Source organism: Ceratotherium simum, chromosome 26 (genome assembly GCF_057802395.1).
Source record: "Ceratotherium simum simum isolate JZ-2026a chromosome 26, ASM5780239v1, whole genome shotgun sequence".
NCBI classification, from domain to species: Eukaryota; Metazoa; Chordata; class Mammalia; order Perissodactyla; family Rhinocerotidae; genus Ceratotherium; species Ceratotherium simum.
This window is the reverse complement of record NC_141925.1, coordinates 11,907,288-11,931,405: the sequence shown is the minus strand read 5'-3', so window position 1 is coordinate 11,931,405 and position 24,118 is coordinate 11,907,288. Positions and strand designations below refer to the sequence as shown.

The window sequence follows — 24,118 nt, the reverse complement described above, 5'->3', positions numbered from 1 at the left end:
TCTAATGTGTCATTTAAGGCCACTATTTCCTTATTTATCTTCTATTTGAATGATCTATCTATTGATATAAGTGGAGTGTTAAAGTCCTCTACTATTATTGTGGTACTGTCTATTTCTCATTTTATGTCTGTTAATAATTCTTTATATATCTAGGTGCACCTTTGTTGAGTGCATGGATATTTACAGGTGTTATATCCTGTTGCTGGACTGTTCCCTTTATTACTATGTGGTGCCCTTCTTTGTCTCTTGTTACAGTTTTTGTTTTAAAGTCTATTTTGTCTGATATGAGTATTGCTACCCAAGCTTTCTCTTCATTGCCATTTGCATGGAATATCTCTTTCCATCCCTTCACTTTCAGTTTGTGAGTGTCTTTTGGTCTGAAATGTGTCTCTTGTGTGAAGCATATATATGGGTCTTGTTTTTTTATCCAATCAGCCACCTTATGTCTTTGATTGGAGCATTTAGTTCATTGACATTTAAAGTAGTTGTTGATAAGTATGTACTTATTGCCATTTTGTTACTTTTTCTTGGGGTTTTTAGTAGTTTTTCTCTTTCTTCTGTTGCTCTCTCCCCTAGTGATTTGTTAGCTTTCTTTAGTATTATGTTTGGATTTCTTTCTCTTGATTTTTTGTGTATTTATTATAGGTTTCTGTTTTGTGATTACCATGAGGTTCATACATAATAACCCATGTAAATAGCAATCTATATTAAGTTGATGGTCTTTTAAGTTTGACTTCTTACTAAAATTCCTACACTTTTACTCCGTACCCCCACATTTTATGTTTTTGATATCATATTTAACCTCTTTTTTTGTGAATATGTATCCCTTCACCTCTTATAATGGAAATAGATAATTTTAGTATTTTTGTCTTTTGATCTTCATATTAACTTTATATGATTTACTACATTTACTGTATATTTCCCTTTACCAGTGATGGTTTTCCTTGATAATTTTCTTATTCCTATTTGGTCTTCTCTTTTCCACTTAAAGAAGTCCCTTTGACATTTGTTGTAAGGCCAGTTTATTGGTGATAACCTTCCTTAGTTTTTGCTTGTCTGGAAAACTCTTTATCTTTCCTTCCATTCTGAATAACAACCTTGCCAGGTAGAGTATTCTTGGTTGTAGGTTTTTTCCTTTCAGCACTTTGAATATATCATGCCACTCCCTTATAGCCTGTAAGATTTCTGCTGAGAAGACAGCTGATAGCCTTCTGGGGTTTCCTTGTATGTAACTTGTTGCTTTTCTCTTGCAGCTTTCAAGATTCTCTCTTTATCTTTAATTCTTGATATTTTAATTAAAATGTATCTTGGTGTGGGCTTCCCTCTTTGGCTTCATCTTGTTTGGTGGTCTCTGTGCTTTCTGTACCTGGATGTCTGTTTCCTTCCTTAGGTTAGGAAAGTTTTCAGCTACTATTTCTTCAAAAAAGTTCTCTGCCCCTTTGTCTCTCTCTTCTCCTTCTGGGACACCTATAATATGGATGTGAGTATGCTTGATGTTGTCACAGTGGTCCCTTAGACTGTCCTCATTCTTTTTAATTCTTTTTTCTTTTTCTGTTCAGCTTGGGTGATTTCCTCTACTCTTTCCTCCAGCTCACTGATCCATTTTTCTGTGTCGTCTACTCCGCTGTTGATTCCCTCTAGTGAATTTTTCATTTCTATTATTGTATTCTACAGTTCTGATTGGTTCTTTTTTATATTTTCCAATTCTCTGTTGAAGTACTCCCTGTGTTCATCTGTTCTTCTTCCAAGATCAGTGAGCATCCTTATGACTTTTTGTTTGAACTCTTTTTCAGGTAGATTGCTTATCTCTGTTTGGTTTAGTTCTTTTTCTAAGGATTTGTCCTGTTCCCTTAATCAGAACCTATTCCTTTGTCTCCTCATTTAGCTTACTTCTCTGTGCCTATATCTATGTGTTAGGTAGATTAGCTATGTCTCCCAATCTTGGAGATTTGGCCTTATGTAACAGGTGGCTTATGGGGCCCAGCAATGTGCTTCCCTCTCCTCACCAGTTCCAAATGTTCTGGGAGTGTCCCTTGTGTGGGCTGTGTGTGCCCTTCTGTTGTGGCAGGGTTGCTCTTGCTGCAGGTGCATGGGTAGGCTAGGCTGACCCCCGGGCCAGCTGGTTGTAAGGCTCAGCTGTGTGCAGCTGCTATGGTCACTTTAGTCACTTTATTGTGCAGGGGGAACCCCAGCACAGCTGGCTGCAAGGTCTAATAGCACACACCTGCTACTGATTTGGTGTTAAGTGAGTCAGGCCCCCAGGGTGGCTGGTTGCTAGGCTCAGGGGCTCACAGCTGCCACACGCCTCTGGGACATGATGCTGTTGTCAGCTCTCTCAGGAGTGCAGCTGGGTGGGGCCGGCCCCAGGCATGGCAGCATGCAATCATTTCAGGCATTGGAAGGTGGGACAGATCTCCTGTGCGGTTGTTTAAGGAGGCCAGTGGCACAAGTCTGCTGCAGCTGACAAGCCCCACCACCTGCAGGCCCACACACTTGGCCAATGCAGTCCTGCCCCATGCGCACACCCTCCCCCACTGAAGTGGACCCACTTGCCCCACTGAAGAGGTCCCACACACTCTGCCAATGCAGTCCCACCCCTCATGCATGCCCTGCCCTGCAAAGGTGGACCCACTTGCTCCACTGCAGAGGTCCCACACACCCCGCCTATGCAAGCCCACAAGCTCCCTGGGCTTGCTGGTGGGTGGCGCCAGTCCCTAGGGTGGGCTGTCTGCCCTGGCTGAGCTGGATTAAATCAGTGCTCTAGTGGGCAGGGCAAACTCTTGTGCTAACAGACCAGGGGAAGAACTCCAATGGCATCTGCCAGCATCTATGTGAGCACGCCTGTACTAGGTCACAGCGATGGCTGCCACCAGTGACTTAGTCCCTGGGGATGTGGCCCAGCCACCTTCTGCCTCTCTGAGGCATGCTCAGAGCTTTTCAAGTGAGTCTCTGTTACCAAAGGACTATGCACCTTTCTTTCTGGTGATTTTTTGTTGGTTTCTGGAATGGTGAATTTGTGTGTGGTCCCTTTAAGAGCAAGCTTTTCTTTCTCTTATGTTCCATACCTCTTCTGGAGGTATTCCCCATTGGTTTTAATAGCCAGCAAAGCCGAGTATTATGACAGGCATCTCCGTTGTGCTGAATTCAAAGGCTTCTTATTGTGGCATAGCTCTCCTGCTCAGACCCCTGTTTCTCCAGGTAAAACTTCCTACCTTAAGACTGCTCCCAGCTGTGAACTGCTGCAGCTAGAATAGGGTTTTTTCCTCAGGAGAAAGGTATTTCTGCCTCTTTCACCTCTGTCAGTATTGTCCCTTGTTGTGGGGGTTCTTTTTATCCAGTTTCCAGATCTCTCTCAGAGGTGATTGTTCCACAGGTAGTTGTAAATTTGTTGTGTCTGTGGGAGGAGGTGAGTTCAGAGTCCTCCTATGCTGCCATCTTCCCGGCAATCCCCTCAGCTAATGTTTTGACAGAGATTTCCTTGAGTGCCAGGAGCTCAAACAAACAAACACAAACATCAACAACAACAGCAACAACAACAGAGGACGTCCCCTGTGCAGACTGGCTCTGTGTGAGGCGCTCCCCCACAACTTGGCCAGCCTTGCTCTGAGCCTGGGGATCAGCCTGAGGTGGAAGCTTCAGGTCTTCTCAGGAAGTTCTGAGCATGCGTCTTGCCTGGGTGTGTAATGGCTTTCTAAATCCCCCATGTTCACAGCTGTCTTGAATATCTCAATTTCCTGGAAAGTCTACCCTATCTTCTCCCCCAGACCTTGATGGTCTACTGTGTATCTCCCCCACAGTCTCTCATCTCAGGCGTCTTTAGTTGTAGTCCACCGTGTAGCTTTTACGAGCAGTGTCTGCTGCTCTTCCCATCTGCATTCTGAGTCGTGTGAAATGAGGCCTTGCATCAGCCCTTCAGGTGTCCCCAGAGAGGTTAGAACAGATTACACAATAATGTGCAAATAAAATCTGCTCTGCTCCCTCTGGTGGGAGCTGGGGGAATGGGAACCGGGCTGCTGTCTACTCAAGACCAAATCTGCCATGCTGGGGAAAGGTGAGGCAAGGGTGAGTGAAAATGACATGAAACTTCCCTACCATTTTGAAGCTGGCTTTTCTTGATTGGGTATTTGCATGGTTGTTGTAAACCTTTGACACTTCCAGAGCTCCTACAAAGTCAGTTCAGACAGCTCCTGGTAGTTTGTTTGCTTGATTCATTGTTTTTGATGTTTTGCAAGGGAACAAGAGCTCACAGCTTCCTAGTAGGCCATTTTCTTTACATCACTCCCCAGTAGCACTTTATTTTCTTTTCTATTTTTTTTTATTTTGGTGAGGAAGATTGGCCCTGAGCTAATATCGGTGCCAGTATTCCTCTATTTTGTATGTGGGTCACCACCACAGCATGGCTTTAGGAGTGGTGTAGGTCCGTGCTTGGGATCCAAACCCATGAACCTGGGCTGCCGAAGCAGAGCACATAAACTTAACCACTATGCCACAGGGCCAGACCCTCCATAGAAGTTTTTGAAAGCAGCCAAGGTTAAGGACCCACTTGGTTTCTGTGTGGACTCTCCCACGTCTGTGTGGTAGATGGGATACTGTCCCTCTACTATTCAGGAGCTTTTCTTTGGCCCTGGGAGCATGATTACTTCCCTGGATGTGTGAGTCCCATCGTCCCTGTTCCAGTCTCTGACCCTATCTCAGATGATTGGCATCAAGAAATTTCATTCCCTCCTGGAAGGCCTGTCCACAGGGGTGTGTCAGGCCAACTGTATCAACACCCAGCACACTGAGCTGGACAGTAGTTCAAGTGGTGCATGAATGGGGGTGGGACTTTGCTATACACCTTGATGCAGTGTTTCCTAAATTTCAGTCATCCATGTCCACATCCACTATTTTTACCTTATCTGTGCACCATCTATATTATCACTTACTTAATTTTTCTCTCTAAATCCACTTATTATTTTACTTTAAAACATTTGTTTAAAAAAAAAAAGTTGATCTGGTATCACAAGTGGAAAACAGTATCACTTGCCAAAAGCAGAAGGCAATTGTAACCACAACTATAATACAAACAAAACAATTTTCTTAAATTTTAGCTTCATCCTGTTCCCACTAAAAACTCTGATCTTGAAACTTACCTTCCTCTTGGTAGTTCCCGAGCTTTTTATAACATGTTGGAGCCAAATCAGAACGATTGTAAGGGAGTCTAAAAAGGGATGTGATTCAACATTTCTAAAATGTTTTTTTCTGGAACCTCTTAAAATCATGTCATGTTCCACAACAGGGAAGATCCCAACACACTACTTGGTGGTCAAGTTCATGGGCTGTAGAGCAAGAATTAAATTCAAATACCAGCCCTTCCACCAACCAGCTGAGTGACTTCGAGCAAGTGATTGTGCCTCTTGTGCCTCTCTGAACATCAGTTTCCTCTTCTGTAACATGGGCTATAAAAAATGCCAGCCTCACACAAAACCTGTACACAAATGTTCATAGTGGCTTTATTCATAATCTCTAAAAACTGGAAACAACCCAGATGCCCTTCAATGGGTTAATGGGTAAACAAACTGTGGCTCATCCATAACATGAAATAATGTTTAGCAATAACAGGACTGAACTATTGATAAACACACCAACCTGGATGAATCTCCAGAGAATTACACTGAATGAGATAATAAAAAAGAGCCAGTCCCCAAGGTTACATACTATATGATTCCACTTATGTAATACTCTTAAAATGGCAAAATTATAAAAACGGAGAATAGATTAGGCATTGCCAAGGGGTTAGGGATGGAGAGGGAGGGGGACAAGGAGGAAGAGGGAGGTGGACGTGGGTATAAAAGCAACATGAGACCTCCTGGTGATGACGGGACTGTTCTGTCTCTTGACTGTGGTGGTGGATACACAAACCTACACATGTGATAAAATTGCATTGTACTAAGAACACTCACACACACACACACACACACACAAATGAGTAGAAGTAAAAAACGGGAAATCTGAGTAAGATCAGTGGATTGCATCAATGTCAATAACCTGGTTGTGATGTTGAACTATATAGTGTTGGAAGATGTTACCATTGGGAGAAACTGGGTAAAGGGTACACGGGATCGCTCTGTATTATTTCTTATAACTTGCATGCAAATCTAGCATTATCCTAAAATCAAAAGTGTAATTAAAATAATACCAGCCTCATAGGCTTTCTGTGAGGATCAAATGAGGTAGTGTTTTGGGAAGAAAATTCATTCAGCAAATGTTTATTGACACCTCCCATCTGTCCAGGCAGTGTGTGAATGCTGAGCTTCTCACAGCGTTCATGAACGAGTTCATGAACACGGAGTTCATGGTGTAGGAAATCGTATTCTACTGGAGAGCCACACAAAAGCGAGGTGTTATTTTAAAAAATTATCCTTGAAATTGGCATAATATTGCCCACTAACTCAGCAGTAGAATGCATTGAGTATTTGCGTGTAAAGAAAATAGACTTGGAGAGATGACAAAACTTTCCCAGGTGCCAGGTGGCATGAGAAGGAGGATTCGGACCCAGATCCGAGCCCCAGGTTGTGGCTCTTCATCTCTAGACTCGCTAAGTTCTCCACAGAGGGGTGCTGTTCTCTTTACAGGATGACCCGGTGAGGACAGCAGAAGCGGAGTGTGGGGACTTTTACAGCACCGGGGACAGAGCAACCATGGATGCAGAGGGCCACATCTGGTTCCTGGGGAGGGGCGATGATGTCATCAACGCCTCTGGGTAGGTGTGGCTGACCCTGAGCCAGGGGGTGTCACCCTCACACGCCTGGTGGGATCTAGCTGGCCCAGACGTTCCTCCATGCATTGGCCATGGGACCCTCAGCCTAATTCTGAACAGAGCCATGTCTACAGGGCTCTGGCCCGGGGGTGTCTGTGCACCTCCCCCAACCCCTGCATCCAGAAGAAACAGTCAAAATGAAGTTCAGGAAGGTCTGGAAGAACAACCATAATAAGACACCATGCAATTTAAAGAGGAGGGATGGGATGGTAAGGGAGACCTTGCTTTGGCCTCTATCAGTGGGAGGAAATTATTCTCTGTGCTCCTCTGATGGGGCACAACATGTCACAGAAAATAATAATAATAATAATGATAATAGCTAACCTTTATGGAGTGCTTACTAGGTGAAAGCACTCTCCTCAGTGCTTTCTATAACCCAGTAGATGTGATTATTACACCCATTTTACACAGAAGAAAACTGAGTCACTGGCCAGTGAAGTAAGTTTCCTAAAGTTTCAAAGACAGTACAGGTTGCAGCCCAGATTCGAACCAATGTGGTCTGGCTCCCAACCCGTTGTCCCTAACCCTTACGTGATTTAAGGGGAAAAAATGACACAAGTAACAAGTTCTCTTGGTTATTTCAGGGAAATTGAGTTTGTTTTATTTTGTAATTTCTAAAACAAATGCTGACGTAGTGGGGAATGTGATGGAGAATTTTCATGAATGTTTAAGATCAAGTTTGGGGCTTCCAAGAGGTTCCATGCTGGAGGAAGCTCCTGAAGCCAGGCCGCAGAGCTCTGGGAGGACAGAGCTCTCCCTCTCCTCCTACCAGAGGCAGTGAGGAGAGAAGAAGGCATCTGTGCCTGTGCATCTGTGCCTTAGCATGGAGCGTCCAGGTCTTCCTGCAGTGGTCTCACTACACAGCCTGTCACAGGCCTCTGACCCCCTGTGACAGTTTCCCTCTGTGCCAAGGGAAGATACGATCCTCCAGAACATGAGATTTGAGGGCCTGGTCACCCCAGCCCTGGCATCTTCTCAGAACCAGAGAAGGAACCTTTGACCCTGCAGGTATCGCATCGGGCCAGTAGAGGTGGAGAATGCCCTGGCCGAGCATCCAGCAGTGGCTGAGTCAGCTGTGGTGAGCAGCCCGGACCCAATTCGAGGGGAGGTGAGGAAGAGGACACGGGGGTCATCCTGCCTGTGTGTGGGCACTGGGAAGGCAGGTGCAGGGGAAACTTCGAGGCCATGTCTACCCAGGACCGAGGGTGGAGAGGGGGCACAGTTAGTGTGTGTGTACACTTACACTGTGTGGTCACCAGGGGGCACTGTGGCCTCATCTGTGACTGAAAATGCTGCTGCTGCTGCTGACATCCAACATTCAATGAGCTCTTATTATGTGCCAGCTCATTTATCTCCCCAGTAACCTAATGAGTTCAGGACTCTCATTATACCCTTTTATAGATAAGGAAACAGGGGCCTAAAGAAGTTATTAAGTTGCCCAGGTGGCACAGTGGTGGAGCCAGAACGGGAATCAAAGCAATCTGGCTCCAGAGCATGCATTCATTGATTCAGTAGGTGTTTACTGAGCACCTACTATGTGCAAGGCCCTGTGCAATTAAGTCGGGACATAAATAATAACCTAAGAATAATAAATTACCAACAATTAATAAATGCCCACAAAGTTCCAGGCACAGAAATATACATACAACAATAGTAAAAATGATGAAGATAATGATGATGATAGGAATAATAATAAGGTTAAACTAGCTTCATGTTTTACATGTTTCATCTCGTGAAATCTTTACATATACCCAGTGAGGGTATATGTATCTTTACATATTCCCTCCTTGACGCCATATCTTTTTTTTTGCTGAGGAATATTCACCCTGAGCTAACATCTGTTGCCAATCTTCCTCTGTTTTGCTGAGAAAGATTGTTGCTGAGCCATCATCTGTGCCCATCTTCCTTCTCTATTTTGTATCTAGGATGCCACCACAGCATGGCTGAAGAGCAGTGTAGGTCCATGCCTGGGATCCGAATCCGAGAACCCGGGCTGCTGAAGCGGAGCACACCAAACTTAACCACTATGCCAGGGGGCCAGCCTCCGTATCTTGACTTTGGGTTCAGCGTGTCATTTGCTTTGGCCAATGGGATTCTGGAGATTGTGACGAGAGCAGTGGCTTACAATGCGCTTGAATAATTGGACTTGTCCTCCTGCATTCTACTGAGCATGAAACTGCTACTCCGTCAGTTTGGGCCCCTGGAGCAAACCCAAACTGAACCTACAGCCTGGAGCAGAGGCCCCAGCCAATTGCAGCCTAGATCTGCCAAACCACATCCTAACTGCAGACCCACGAGCACAAGAATAAATGCTTGTTTTTGTAAGCCACTGAGATTTGGGCAGGGGGGAGTTTGTTAGGCAGCATCATTGTGGCAATAATTGCCTGAATCATCAGGGATTCCCTCCCAGTGGAGTCCCGCACTCTGAAATAATCAGTCCCGCTTTTTAAATTTGGGGCACGTGGCCACAGAATTAGCCAAGTTCTACTTTAAGCCCTATAGAATCATCATCTCCGATGTAGAACCTGCCTTGCGGTATGTTAGCCTCTATTTCTAGCCCTGGTCTGGATCCCATTGGTGGCTGCCACTAATTAGACTGAAGTGGACTGTAATTTCAGTAGGATGTTTGGACACTTCATGGCTTTTGCTGGCTTCCTGTTTATCTCTGGATGTTTTAACTCCTGCTTTGTCCCAGCATTCCTTTGAAGACATGATTTAGTGATGTTTTCATTCCATTCTCTCTGAAATTGGAAGGCTTTCTGGCTGGTGTGGGAATCCACAGGCTTTGGGTTAATGGGGTTGCCTAGTAATGCTTGTAAGTCAGATATGAGTTTTTACTTTAATTAATTAAGCATTATTTGGTATGGATTCCCTCTTTACTTGCTGTGGTCAGGACGTGAAGTGAAAATCAGTTGTTCTCCAGGATTCCTTTTCCTCTATGTCTTCGAATGTAAATATCCCAAGACTTGGCTCAGTCTAGACAAAACAGTTTTGCTTCCGATGTTTTTGATATAACGTAGACACAACCACGTTACAGCATCTTTGAAGAGTCGATTTCAATAAATTCTTCAAAGGAATTGCTGATGCATTGGTTTGTAAAAGGGGTTACCATTTATCATGAAATTTTATGGCCTTAAAACATTTTGTGTGCAGTAGAGAAAAACAGCATTACAATATATTATATTTAAAAATGAAATCCACGAGTAGTCAAATGAACACATGTATTTAAACCCTAACGAATAAAACACAAGAGCATGATATATTGATTTTATGTTTCCTTCTAAGCATGATTATAACATAAAAGAAAATTCTAAATTGAATTAAAAGTCATGAACTGTCATTTATGTCTGGAGTGTGTCATGGTAATGAAACGTGGATCATAGAAGGAAAGGATGGTATTTACATACCACCAATAATTTTTAAAGAGAGAAATACAAACACAAATAAGCTTGGCTTTATCTTCCTGCAGTTTTTATATTAAGGACCCAGACTTCTCCTATTTCCTAAATGCTTCTCTTGCCATGAGGTGTTAGAGAAGCTCATTCAGTTTTGAAGTCATTAGACTGGGGCTTTATACCCTGCAGGCCAGGATTTCCTTAGTCCCAGTCTGCAGTCTCATTACTTTCCACTAGTTCACTATGAAAAGCGTGGTCCATGCACCTGCAGCATTGGCCTCACTGGGAGCCTGGTAGAAACACAGAATCTCAGGTTCCGCCCACACCTGCTGATCAGAATCTGCATTTTAACAGGGTCTCTGGGAGGTTCATGTGCACACTAAGTGAGAAGCACCAGAATCTATCTGTATCTCAGTTGCCAGAACTAAGGCTGCGGCATCAGCCACATCAGCCTTCAGGTTCCTTCTATGTACCTGGGCACACCCATTCTTGTATAAGGATATCTTTAAATATTCAGGTACGCTGAAACATCTCTTGATTTGTAAGGCCCTTAAACAGGGAGGGAGAGAATGTGGACTTGGTCCTCAGTTCCCTGAAGGAGAAGGTGGGAGAGAAAATGGTCCCGTGATTGCAAATTAGTTTGTATAGAGGAAAAGTCGGCCAGAGTGGCCGTGATGAGTGGTCGGAAGTAGGGTGGGGGGATCTGCATTGCAGCTACCATATGGGACTGGGCTGACCACTGTGGGGCCCAGCTTCCCCTGCAGGGTCTGCTGCCCTGGGGATGGGGTTGGCAGGGGAGACAAACAGGGGCCCTAGGGGCTGAGGAGCTCTTAAAGGGCTGAACTTGAGCCTTTTGGCTCAAGACACCGTGAAATAAGACTTACAAAATGTCTCATTTATTGAGCACCTACTGTTTACCAGTCACCAATCTAGCTGCTATATGTATATCATCTCATTCAATTCAAATCCTTATGAGAGTTGGCTCTGACTTTTACCATTTTATAGATTAGGAAACTGAGGCTCAGATAGGTTGAGGGGTTGTTCAAGAGCCCTTGACCCATGGTGGTAGAGTGGGATTTTAACTCAGGGCTGTCTGACACCAAACCCAGGCTCTTCTTATGCCATAAAGAACTAAGTACTTGCTGTTTTCAGAGCAATGAGCTAGGAATTAGGACTCAATTCAGGGTTCATGGCTAAGGTTGCCCCCCACACAAGGATGACAGTCAAGAGGGAAGTGAAGTGGGTTGTATTAATGGTGGACACAGTGCCTGGTGCCTTCCTTCCTCTGTTCCCATGGAACTGGACTTCTCTTGTGTGTGTGCCTGGGTCTGAAAGTCCACTAGGGCTTCCTGGACTGCACTCCCTAGAACTCACAATGGCTGGGTGTGTGAGCCCTTCTAGGTACACGGATTCCACCGGCCATTGCAGGAGGAGGCAGACGCTGCTTTGTCCTCCTGCCTCATGATATGTAAGAGAAATGGGAAGTGGGGAGGGGGCTCACCCCACAAGGGACAGGATCGTTGGGGAGAGTCAAGTGTCCTATTCCTCCGAGTGTCGAGACGTAAGCATCCCTTCCTCCCCAAGCAGGGCCCTTGGGGGCTACGCCAAAGAAGCTGCCGACATATTCTCCACCCTAAGAAATGTTGGTTCTAGTTGGAAAGCAGGCAGCGGGGTGCTGGAACCAGCCGGTGCGGGCTTGTGAGAGCCAATTGTACGTGTCTTTTCTCAACTCTGCATTTGGTGTCGCCCTGTTGATACCTGAAATAGGCCATGGTGGGAGTGTTTACACCACAGAAATTGGCACATGTGACACACCGGAGCCTCTTATTTCCAGAAAGCCAGTTAAACATTTCCCAGCACACCTCTGAGAGCAAGTGTGTACAAACAGCGAGTGAAGCTAAAGAGTAATTCATCAAGAAGTTATATCTAATATTCAAGTTAAAGCCTCTCACAACCCATATGCAGCAAAAGAAATTTCTCGAATAGATTTCTAAGCTCTGGCAACTGGTCTTGTGTTTTTTCAAAAATAATTCCAGAGAATCCAGAGTTTGTGGTAAAGGGAATTGATGTGGATGATCCATTAGGCATTAAAAGGGATTAGAATAGGGGCCAGCCCCGTGGCTTAGCGGTTAAGTGCACGTGCTCCGCTACTGACGGCCCGGGTTCGGATCCCCAGCGCGCACCGACGCCCGGCTTCTTCGGCCATGCGGAGGCCGCGTCCCACATACAGCAACTAGAAGGATGTGCAGCTATGACATACAACTATGTACTGGGCTTTGGGGAAAAAAAGGAGGAGGATTGCCAATGGATGTTAGCTCAGAGCCATCTTCCTCAGCAAAAAAGAGGAGGATTAGCATGGGTGTTAGCTCAGGGCTGATCTTCCTCACAAAAACAACAAAAACAAAAATGGATTAGAATAGTGGTTATCACTTGAGCCTACATCAGAAGCCCCCGAGTGGCTCGTTACAACTCAGATTGCTAGTCTCGACCTTCAGAGTTTCAGATTCAGTAGCTCTGGGCTGGGGTATAAGAGTTTGCATTTCTGATATGTTCTCAGGTGATGCTGATGCTGCTGGTCCGGGGACCACATTTCATGCTTTGATAACCGCTGGATTAGAGTCAGGGACCAATCCTGAAGCATTTCAGTAAGAGTGTGAGTGAGGCCAGGCGAGTGATATGGAGGCAAAATGAAGTGATATAAAGATGAAGGGAGCACCCCGTTTCTTAAGCACCTGCAATACATTGGGTACCAAATGGAATGTATTTTACATATTGTTTCCTTTAACAGCTTTTCTCATTAGCAAATGCATTCACAGAGGATGTCATGGAAACAAATAAACCGCAGGTCTGGGGAATGACCATTTACTCCACTGCAGGGAACTGAGAGGGAAGGTGCATGGATAAGGAAGGAGAATTTAGAGTTTCATTTTTCCCTTGATTCCTGAGCTTGGATAATTATGTCATAATCTAAGATGCGCAAAACACAGAGTAGAAGCTGAATAAATACGCCCTGTCTTGAACGTCCACCAAAGGAAAGGCAGTAGTTCCAATTTCCCAGTGCCGGCCTCGTCCTGGGGCGCCCATTCCCCGGCAGAGCAGGTGCCAAACAAAGGAAAGGGAGAGAGGAGTACGAAGGGTTGCCATTGCTGGCGTATTGCCAAGCACCATTTTCCATCACCACCACACTCAAGTCTTATGCTATTCGTTTTAATTTTCTAGGTAATGTAATCGTAAATGAAAAGCAATATTGCAACACATCCAGTTATAACCAGATTCCCGCCCCCCAGCACTCATCAAAGAGAAAAAAATGTATTTATGGCTGTGAGGAGCCATTAATCTCTGCACTTATGGTTCCACATGCGGTTGTATAGCCACTGCAAGATTAGGACTCTCTCTCTCTCTCTTTCCTTTCTCCAGCAATGCACTTTAAGTCTCAGCTGGGCATTTTATTGTAAATTAGGCCCTGAAATATTGGTTTTGTAAGCCCCTTGGTTAGGATCCACTAAGAAAGATGTCTTTTATGGTCTCCTACCCTGGGATCATCCATCCTTTCCAGTGGGATGTCTCATTTGCGTGAAATGTCCCTCTGATAGTCAAAAGCAGTGTTTGGGGGGAAGCAGAGAGGAGGCAAATTGTCCTTGGAAAGTGGGGAAATGAAGCATTTTGTGGTTTTGTCTGCGTGACTGATAGCTGTTCTAGAATTATGAGGAATCAACTACAAGTCACTTTTCCTTTCTCTTCCTTCTTATCTGGACCATCTCTTTTATACTCGTCCTGTTACTTAATATACATTAATACTTAATGTATTATCACTTAATACTTAATGTATTAATGCCTAGTACGTTAATATTTAATGTATTAGTTATCTTTTGCTGCTTAGCAATATTACCATGAGTTTAGGAGCTTAAAACAACTCACATTTATTATCTCACAATTTCTCTGGGTCAGGAGTATGGACACAATATAACTGGGTCCTCTGCAAGGCTACAGTCAAGGTGTCAGCTGGGACTGTGGTTTTATCTGAGGCTCAACTGGGGAAGGATCTGTTTCCCAGCTCACAGTGTTGTTGGAAGAATTCAGTTCCTTGCTGTGGGCTAAGCTAAGAGCTTCAGTTTCTTGCCTTCAGTTCCTAGAGGCCATCTGTAATTCCTCTCAGTGTGGAGCTTCCCAACATGGTCACATGCTTCCTCAAAGCCAACAAAGGAGAGAGAGATTCCAGCAAGACTGGTGCTATAAGCTTATGTAATGTAGTCATGTACAGCCTGTCATCTTTGCCGCGTTCTATTGGTGAGAAGCAAGTGCCAGGTCATGTCTACACTTAAGGGGAGGAGGACACACAAGGACATAAACGGCAGGAGGTGGGGGTGATGGGGGCCACCCTAATAATTTGTCCACAAATGACAGTCAGCAATAATGATGTTAGTAAAAAAAATAGCAATAATAACTATTATTATTTGGTACCTAAATCACACTTTAACCCTAAAAGTATGTATTATTATCATTCTCACTTTAACCTTTGAGAAAACTAAGGAGAGTCAGGGTCTTGGCTAAATCCACACATCTTTTAAGTCAAGAATTGCTAACTCAAAATCCTGAAGGGGCCAGGCAAGAACTGTCCATGAATGAAATGGGAAAGACAAGACTCTTAATAAACCAGACAGCGTGCTTGATATGCCTGAGGAGAAGTGCCTGGTCAGCCCGGCTCATTGCCATTCTTCAGATTTTAGTTAAAACTCTATTTTTTTTTAAAAAAGAATACTTTTTTATGGCAGTTTTAGGTTTACAACAAAATTGAGAGGAGGGTACATAAATTTTTCATATACTCCCTGCCCCGACACACGCATAGCCTCCCTCATTATCAACGTCACTCACCAGAGTGATACATTTTTTAATCAAGGATAACCTACATTGACACATCATATTCACCTTAAAGTCCATAGTTTACCTGAGGGTTCACTCTTGGTGTTGGACCTTTCATGGGTTTGGACAAAAATATAATGACATATATCCATTATTAGAATATCATACGGAGTATTTTCACTGCCCTAAAAAACACTCCCTAATTTTTGGAAGTTGGTTATTGATTAAAAAAAAAGTCCTGGCGGAAATAAACACAACTGCAGGTGCAGTCCATTTTATGGGCCACTACTTGGTGACTTAAATGGTAGATCTGAATCCAGATTTGCTGGCTCAGACTTAGCCTATTTATCAGGAGTTTTTGGTTGTGAGTGACAGAGACACACCGAACATGGCTTAATCAGAAAAGGAAATTTATTGACTCCTGTAACTCAAAAGGGCAGGAGTTTGGGCACGGCTGGATTCAGGGCTCCAATGATGTCACCAAGAATGTGTCTCTCCAAACAACCCGATTAAAAAAGTGGCAAAATACTTGAATAGACATTTCTCTAGAGAACATACACAAATGACCAAAAAGCACATGAAAAGATGTTTAATGTCATTAGTCAATAGGGAAATGAAAATCAAAACCACAATGAAATACAACCTCACACCCACTGGGATGGTAATAATAACAATGATAATAATACAGAAAATAACAAGTATTGGTGAGGATGTGCAGAAGTTGGGACTCTTGTGCATTGCTGGTGGGATCATAAAATGGTGCAGGCACTATGGAAAACAGTTTGGTGGTTTCTCAAAATGAAGACATAATTACCATATGAACCATATTTCTACTCTTAGGTATATACCCCCCCAAATTGAAAACAGGGACTCAAATAGATACCTGTACACCAATGTTCATAGCCAAAATGTGGAAATGACCCAAGCGTCCATCAACAGATGATACAATAGAATTTATTATTTAGCCATAAAAAGAAAATTCTGATGGATGCTACAACATGGATGATCCTTGAAAACATTATGGTAAGTGAAATAAGCCAGACATAAAAGGATAAATATTGAGTGATTCCACTTATATATCTTGAATAGCAAAATTCAAAGAGAGAAAAAGTAGATTAGAAGTTACCAAGGGCTGATGGAAGGGGGGAATGGAGAGTAACTGCTAAAATTGGTAGTAGGTTTCCTTTTAGGATGATAAAAAGTTCTGGAACTAGACAGTGGTGAAGGTGGTGCAACATTGTGAATGTACTTAAATGCTACTTTAAAGTGGTAAATTTTATGTTGTGTGTATTTTACCACAATAAAAAAGAAAAAGAATATGTCTCTATCACTTTTAAAAAAAATTATTCTATTGAGGTCATACTGGCTTACAACATTGTGTAAATTTCAAGTGTACATTATTATGTATCACTTTCTATATAGACTGCATCATGTTCACCACCAATAGTCTAGTTTTTATCCATCATCATATATATGTGCCCTTGTACCTCTTTTGCCCTCCTCCCACCCTCTTCCCCTCTGGTAACCACTAATCTTTACTCCTTATCCATGTGTTTGTTTATCTTCCACATATGAGTGAAATCATACAGTGTTTCTCTTTCTCTGTCTGGCTTATTTCGCTTAGCATAATACCCTCAAGGTCCATCCACGTTGTTGCAAATGGCACGATTTTGTCTTTTCTATGGCTGAGTAGTATTCCATTGTGTGTGTGTGTGTATATATACATCACATCTTCTTTATCCATCCCTCCATTGATGGGCATTTGGGTTGCTTCCTTGTCTTCACAATTGTGAATAACACTGTGATGAACATAAGGGATGCATAAATCTCTTTGAATTTTGATTTCATGTTCTTTGGCTAAATACCCAGTAGTGGGATAGCTGGACTTGGCTTTCTTCTGTGTTGGCCTCACTCAGTCAAGTTTCTTCCACTGGGGACAAGATGACTGTCAGCACCTTCTTTAGCCACTTGAGTGGCAAGAGGTTATTTCCCACCATTTTCGGCAAGCATGTTGGAACTGCTTCTGTTCAGCTCTGATTGCCTGGGCTTGTTTCACCTGCCCTTCTCAGAGCCAATCATGCAGCCAGTGTGCTGCGGTACTCCTGTAGAGTCATGTACTGCTACACTGAGGAATGAGCACCCTTTTGTGGAAACCAGAGGAAGAAGCGGTTGACTTTGGCTGGGGAAGGAAGGTTTGAATAGGGTTCACCAGATGGGGAAATACGGGAAGCAATTTGCAGGTATAAGGAAAATCATGGACATGAGGCACGGATGTTCCAGACAGAGTGGAGAGTTCACTGTGGGTGAGCATTTGGTGCACCAGGTGGGAAGGGTCGTACATGCCATGTTAATAAGAAATCTGTCCTTTACCAATAGGTTAACAGATTTAAAAGATTGTAAAGCAGAGGCTCTATATTGCTTGTACAAGTGTCCTTCTTATCTCCATATTTCTAAATAATATGCGTATTATGATTATTCTATTTTTTGATTTATCAGTTTGAAACATTAGTCATGATTTTCTATAGTATAGATGAGAATTTGGGTCGCTGGAACCTTTTTTGTCATCCTCCTCCCAAAACAGTTATCTCATAATTTTCTATGAAATTAATAGTCAGGCTTTATAAAACAGCTATTATATAAAATCATTCATAGATGAGTTAAATTTGTGTGGGTATATTCCCCACTCTCTATCCCTAGCTCCCATAAAAATTCCTAACAGTCAGTGGGATTCAGGGAAGTGCACACCAGCAGTGGGGTTGGCGACAAGCTCTGTGCAGCAGCTGGGGCAATAGTCTCCTTGATGTACAGGCTCTGTCACTCTGCTCCCAAGGAAACCGTGTATCTCAAGTCAGAGACTTCATCTAAGTGCGGGAGACCATGGTGAATGTTTTCATTTCCCCACTCCATCCCTCAAAAGGAAAATCACCAGCTCCTCCCCTCCCGTATCTAATAGAGCACTCGCTTGCAGCCACTTCAGGAAGGACGCTGCTGGCTCTTCTCCCTCACCCCCTTCAGAGAGACTTTAATCAGGGTTCATTCGCTTAAGGACTCTTGAGGCCAACCGCTTTGTCAGCTCTCAGGGTGCCTCCCTTCCCGCCTGCCTTCCCTGTGTCTCTCAAACCATTGAGGCTTGCACTGCTGGACAGATTTTCCAACCATCAGGAACACTTTCTGCCTCTTGAGGAGTAACCCCCTTCAAATGGAGCAGCACGGGGGAGTAATCACGGTCATCATTTCACCTCCACCTTGTTTAACTGGCAGGTGGGGAAGGTGGCGGGGATGGGGGGCTGAAAATGAGAAGGGAGATGCTGGCAGGGCAGACTGGAGGGCAGGATATGAAAAGCTTTGACTTCATAATTCTGTCATGGCTCCTAGGACCCAGTCCTCCATTGTAGCTACTGGACTGCAAATTAAGACAGAAACCACTGAGTTGAGAGAATAAAGTGATTGGTCTCTTTATACAAGCTGGACATTTTTGGCTACATGTTGAACCAAAAGCTGGGCTAGAAAGCTCACTCAGATGTGCAGCATGCATCGTTCATGAAGACTTGTCTAAAATTTCTAAAACTCTGACATGGTCATTCTTACAAAACCCCAAATGTCTATCTGTCTTATTCCCCAACCAACGAGAAACAGGAATAAGAGCAATAAAGATAAATTTCCTGATAACTATTGGTGCCTGGGAGGCATCTCTGACTTGGGGACAGGAGGCAGATGCCACACATCAGGAGAGCTTCAGACCTTAACCCAGATCTTAGGACATGGGGTTGAGAGCAACAGTCAGGTACCACCCTGTGAATCTGCTATCACAGGCAGCTTTTTCAACGTATTACTGAAAAATTGAACCTCAGATGGAAACCCATATTGGAAGTCTCCTTGATGCATTTCTCAGGTCACTGGCACCTTGGCAGTGGGGGCAGGGAATTGTTAAAGTGGCAGAGTGGTGTCAGAAGTGGGAAAAGCCTCACGCTTCCTGAATCATCCAGAGAGAACTCTTCACAGCTTTGGGAAGAATTCCAACATCCCACAATATGGGGCTCATGAAATGCCCAAGCCTTCCTTAGAGAGAGGTTTTCATAAAAATTTTATAAGTTCTGGGGCTGGCCTGGTGGCATAGTAGTTAAGTTGGCATGTTCCACTTCGGCGGCCTGGGGTTCACTGGTTTGGATCCTGGGTGTGGACCTACTCACCACTCACCCAGCTATGCTGAGGTGGCGTCCCACGTAGAGGAGCTGCAACTCTCCAACTACGATACACAACTATGTACTGGTGAGATAGGTAGCTAGGTAGACATGAGTGGGGAATCATAGTTGGAGACCTTGCCACATCAGTGGAGTGTCTTACTGGCATCCAAACATGAGTGGGGGAATCACAGCTGGAGACCTTGCTACATCAAAGAAGCATCTTGCTGACATCTCACAAGACACAGGTAGCACCAGAGTCTGAGACCTTCAACCACCGCCATAAAAATAATGAGTGCACAAAACAAAGCCTTCTGCTCTACACCTCTAGAGGACATGGACCTTTCTTTAATTTACATACAAATTCCACATGCATTAGCGCCCCTTCCGCCGAGATGACTGCCATGACAGTCCTGGAGATTCCCCTAAAAGGTCAAGAACTCCCCTCCAGACGTGTGGGTGGAGGAAAGAACATTATTGGTGGATAACCAGATAATGCTAATTCCCTCTAAACAGCCCAAATAAAAATAAAACTAACCCAAGACTCGGGGCAGGTGCGTTCTCTGGCACTACCCGCGCCTCACTTGGAGGGTATCTGACCTTTCCTCTAGTAAATCTTCGCTTGCTTGCTGTTGCCATTGTGTCAGTGTCTGAATTCCTCTCTTACGCTGACCAAGAACCTGGGTGATCGGACTTTTCAGTCCAGTTACACTGGGGCTTCGGGGAGGAAAAAGAAAAAGAGGAAGATTGGTAACAGATGTTAGCGCAGGGCCAATCTTCCTCAAAAAAAAAAAAAGTGATAAAAAAATTTTTTAAGTTCCAAATTATGATAGCTTCCAAAGTCGTCTCCCATCGATTCTTCCCACTTCCCCATATAACATGGTAGTCTCCCCTTCATACGTGGTCAGGGATGGTGGTGGGGGAAGATGGAGGGACACTTATCAGAAGAGACACTAACGTTTTTGCCTGAGCAATCTGGCATTCCAAATAAACCCTAAATAAGACCTTTTTGACCCTTGACAAACCTCAGAAGTAATGTTAGATTTTATATATCAGTGTATCAATTGGGAATGTGTTTGGCTGCATGTAACAAATAGTGACTTAAAGATTGTAACTTTTTCCCCATGTGATGAGAAGCCCAGAGGTAAACAGTCCTAAGAGAGTACAGTTAGTTCCGCTATAATAGGACATATGTGCTAAAAATCACTGTGCTGTGCAAAATTGTGCTATAGAAACCACAAGCTTATGGGAAAGACGAGGTTGGGGTACAACATTCAAAAACATCATCAGGGACACATTAATAAAAGATAGAAACAATATCAACAGTAGCATATTTTTACTTAAAACATTAAAAAAATTAAGTGCCAATTTTTAAACATTGAGGGTTTTTGCCACCAAAATCTGGATTACTGATGTGTTGGTCAGGGTTCCAGAGAAACAGAACCAGTGGGATGTATATAGATGTATTGACAGAGATTTATTACAGAGGCTGAGAAGTCCCACAATCTGCCATCTGCAAGCTGGAGGTCCAGGAGAGCTGGTGGTAAAGTTTCAATCCCAGCCCGAAGCCTGAGGACCAGGGGCACCAATGGTATAAGTCCCAGTTTGAGTATGAAGGCTCCAGAACCAGGAGAGCCAATGTCCGAGGGCAGGAGACATGGATGACCCAGCTCAAGCAGAGGGAGCAAATTTGCCCTTCCTCTACCTCTTTGTTCTGTTTGGGGCCTCAACGGGTTGGATGATGCCCACCCACAACCGATGAGGGCAATCTTCTTTACTCAGTCTACTCATTCAAATACTAATCTCTTCCAGAAACACCTACACAGACATACCCAGAAGTGATGTTTTACCAGCTATCTGGATATCCCTGAGCCCAATCAAGTTGACACATCAAGTTAGCCATCAACTGATTTATCTTGAAATAACTCAGAATATTTGGCAACACAGGATTCATACTCACATAGGGCAAGGATTGTTTGGAGCTGAGTGATGGCTCCTCCCTTTAGCAGCACAGTTTCTCTCCAGTTCCCCACTCCCCACCACTCCCTACTGTCTTACACCTCATCCACTTTTTTATTCAGGCTTGGTCCTGCGGCATTTGAGTTTGCAATCCCTGCACTACGAAGCATGGTGAGTACAACAAAGAAGGTAAAATCAGAGTCTTTTGGAAGCATGGAGAAGAGAGTTGGGGAAAACTTCACAGAGTAGGCCATATCTAAGCTTGATCTTCAGGGTGAGTGCAAGCTTATTAAATGGGAAGAGAAGAAAGGCATTCCTGGCAGAGGGAGCAGCACGTGCAAAGGCAGACAGACTTGGGAAGATGTGGAAGATTGTCCCCTTCTGTCACGACATTGGTGGAATTTGCCATAGTTGGAATCTATTAATTTGTTTGATACTAAAGAAAAAAAAATCTGTTCCCTGTAATCATTGTACCCAGCCTGGGTTTTTTTTTCCCTGGCTTTAATTTCCCTCTTGTTCTATTGATCAAACCAAAAAATTTTTTTTAGAAAAGATTCCTTTTGAGCTAGTATTTTGCTTCCTTGTCTGATGCTTGCTTTGTATAGAAATTGATTTGTTTTCTTTCCAGCATGCTGGGGAATTTACCTTTCTTGCCCTCATCTCTGTTGTACCACAGACTGAGACTCTCGGATTGAAAGCTCAGGACAGGCAGGCTTTCTGAGGAAAGATGTGCACAGACTGCCTGAATTTGAATCCCGTTTCCATCATCTTCAGCTGTGTGTTCCTAGGAGACATCCTTAACCTCTCTGGGCTTCACCTTCCTCATCTGTAAAATGGGAATAACAGTGGTCCGTATGCTTTAGAGTTATTAGGAGGATTCAATGAGTCACTACACGACCACTTGGAGCAATGGCTGGGATATGGCTCTCAGTACGCGTGGGCTGTTATTACGGATGCTACTTACTAGCTGGCTCTGTGCCAGCCGGCGGGGAAACAGCAGAGATGTGGTCCCAGCAGCAGGGAGCTGAACTTTTGGCAGGAAGGTGTCAGGAAGGTCAGAGAAGAGAACATTTTGCTCTGTAAATCCCTTGCTTTTTCATCATGGATGGAAATGGCAACATCACTAACGACTGAGTTTAAATCCTTAGTTCAGAAATGTGGCTCTTCCCTGATCTTTGCCGGAAACTCCATGCTGGGAAGACAGACACATCAGCGTACGGGCGCTGAGACATTCCACACTCAAATTCTTGGCTGTGCTTTGGCTTTTTTTCATTCCTCTTAAAGAGAGCCCAGCGGGGTTGGGGGGGCGGGGGGAGGGGGAGGGAAAGATGTCTGGAAAGAGATATACTGGAGAGCATATTTAATGTGGCCCAGTGATAAATCAGTGTTTACTGTGGGTATCAATTTTTGCTTTGTGGTGGCATAGTCAGAACAGATGTATTAAAAACAAAACAAAAATGCAGAAGAAAAAAAATCAGGTGGTTATTGTCGACTGGTCTCTGCAACAATCCCCAGCCGTGGATTCTTCAAGGTGCTCATTGTTCTCATTCTGATGGGGAAGGAAATGCCCTCAGGTCTTCTTCCTATCCCTCCTCCTGCTGCTTTTTCACTGTGATGGTGCTTTTGCTGTCACCTTTCAGTGACAAATGTGCACCTCGTGGGCGTTGAATTTATTCTGCTAGTCCACCTAGGAAAGACTACAAATGAGGAGCAAGGTTAGCATCTATGAAACACACTTGTAAAAGGAAAAAAAGTGGCTTTACTATGATGCTGGGGTAGCATCTCCTCCAGCCAGGCTCCACAAAGAAAGTGAAATGAGACAAGTTCAATTCTGATGATTGCAATTTACAAAATGAGGCCAAAGGGCGGCAGGAAAGGGAAATGGAAAGATTCTACCAGAATAGCCATTATGGACAATCAAATGTGCACTAAATTAATTGGCTCCAACTAGGAAATATTTGCAATTAATCTGTCCTTCCTTCTGTATTTGTCTCTGACATAGGAAGAGTGGAAACAGAGGATGGGTGGCTGGGGAGATAATACCATGCAAAAATAATTCTTAAAACAAGCATAGCCAAATGAAGGATGCTCTTTCGGCTAAGAGACTTGACATTCAAGAGGCTATGGAGGGATGGGGAACACAAACAGCTGTTACGTACTGGGCTGTTGACAATAAACCTTGGTCCAAGCTGTTAAAAAGTCACCATAGCAGTATGGGACGGCTTCTGCTGCTCTTTTCTTGGGAGGGGGCTTTGCAGGAGGGGGAGAAGGGACAAGGGAACTCAGAGGGAGACGAAAAGCTACTGCGCCTACTCTACTCCCTACACAGATGTTTGTTGAAAGGCCCCGATGGGGAGAGAAAGGTATCTGCAGACCATGGTGAAGCCAGTTCAACCACAGCTGTTCTTTATTGGGTATCTATGTGCAGAGCACTTTACCTGCGTTATTATCTTCAATCATCACAATATCTGTGCAAGTTAGGTAACATTATCTCTATTTTTAAAACAAACTTTTCATTTTAGAATAGTTTCAGATTCACAGAAAAGTTGCAAGGATAGCGCAGATATTTCCAGTATCCACCCCCACCCAGTTTTCTGCATTGTCAATCTCTTACATCACCGGGGTGCATTTGTCAAAACCAAGCAATTGACATTGTTAGGTTACTTTTAACCAAGTTCCAGCCTTGATTGGATTTCACCAGTTTTTCCTTTATGTCCTTATCTTAGTCCATTCGGGCTGCTATAACAAGAATAACATGGACCGGGCGGCTTAAACAACAGAAATTTACTTCTCACAGTTCTGGAAGTTGGGAAGTCCAAGATCAAGGTGCCAGCAGATTTGATCTGCTGAGAACCCACTTCCTGGTTCATAGATGCCGTCTTCTCGCTGTCCTCACATGGTGAAAGGGGCGGGGGAGCTCTCCG

At 44.0% G+C, this 24,118-nt stretch overlaps 1 pseudogene; it reads left to right on the top strand.

The window, feature by feature from the left end:
- Positions 1 to 9,518, top strand: part of LOC147913567 (acyl-coenzyme A synthetase ACSM1, mitochondrial-like) — a 48,949-nt pseudogene extending 39,431 nt beyond the window's left edge.
- Positions 9,519 to 24,118: the final 14,600 nt, after the last annotated feature.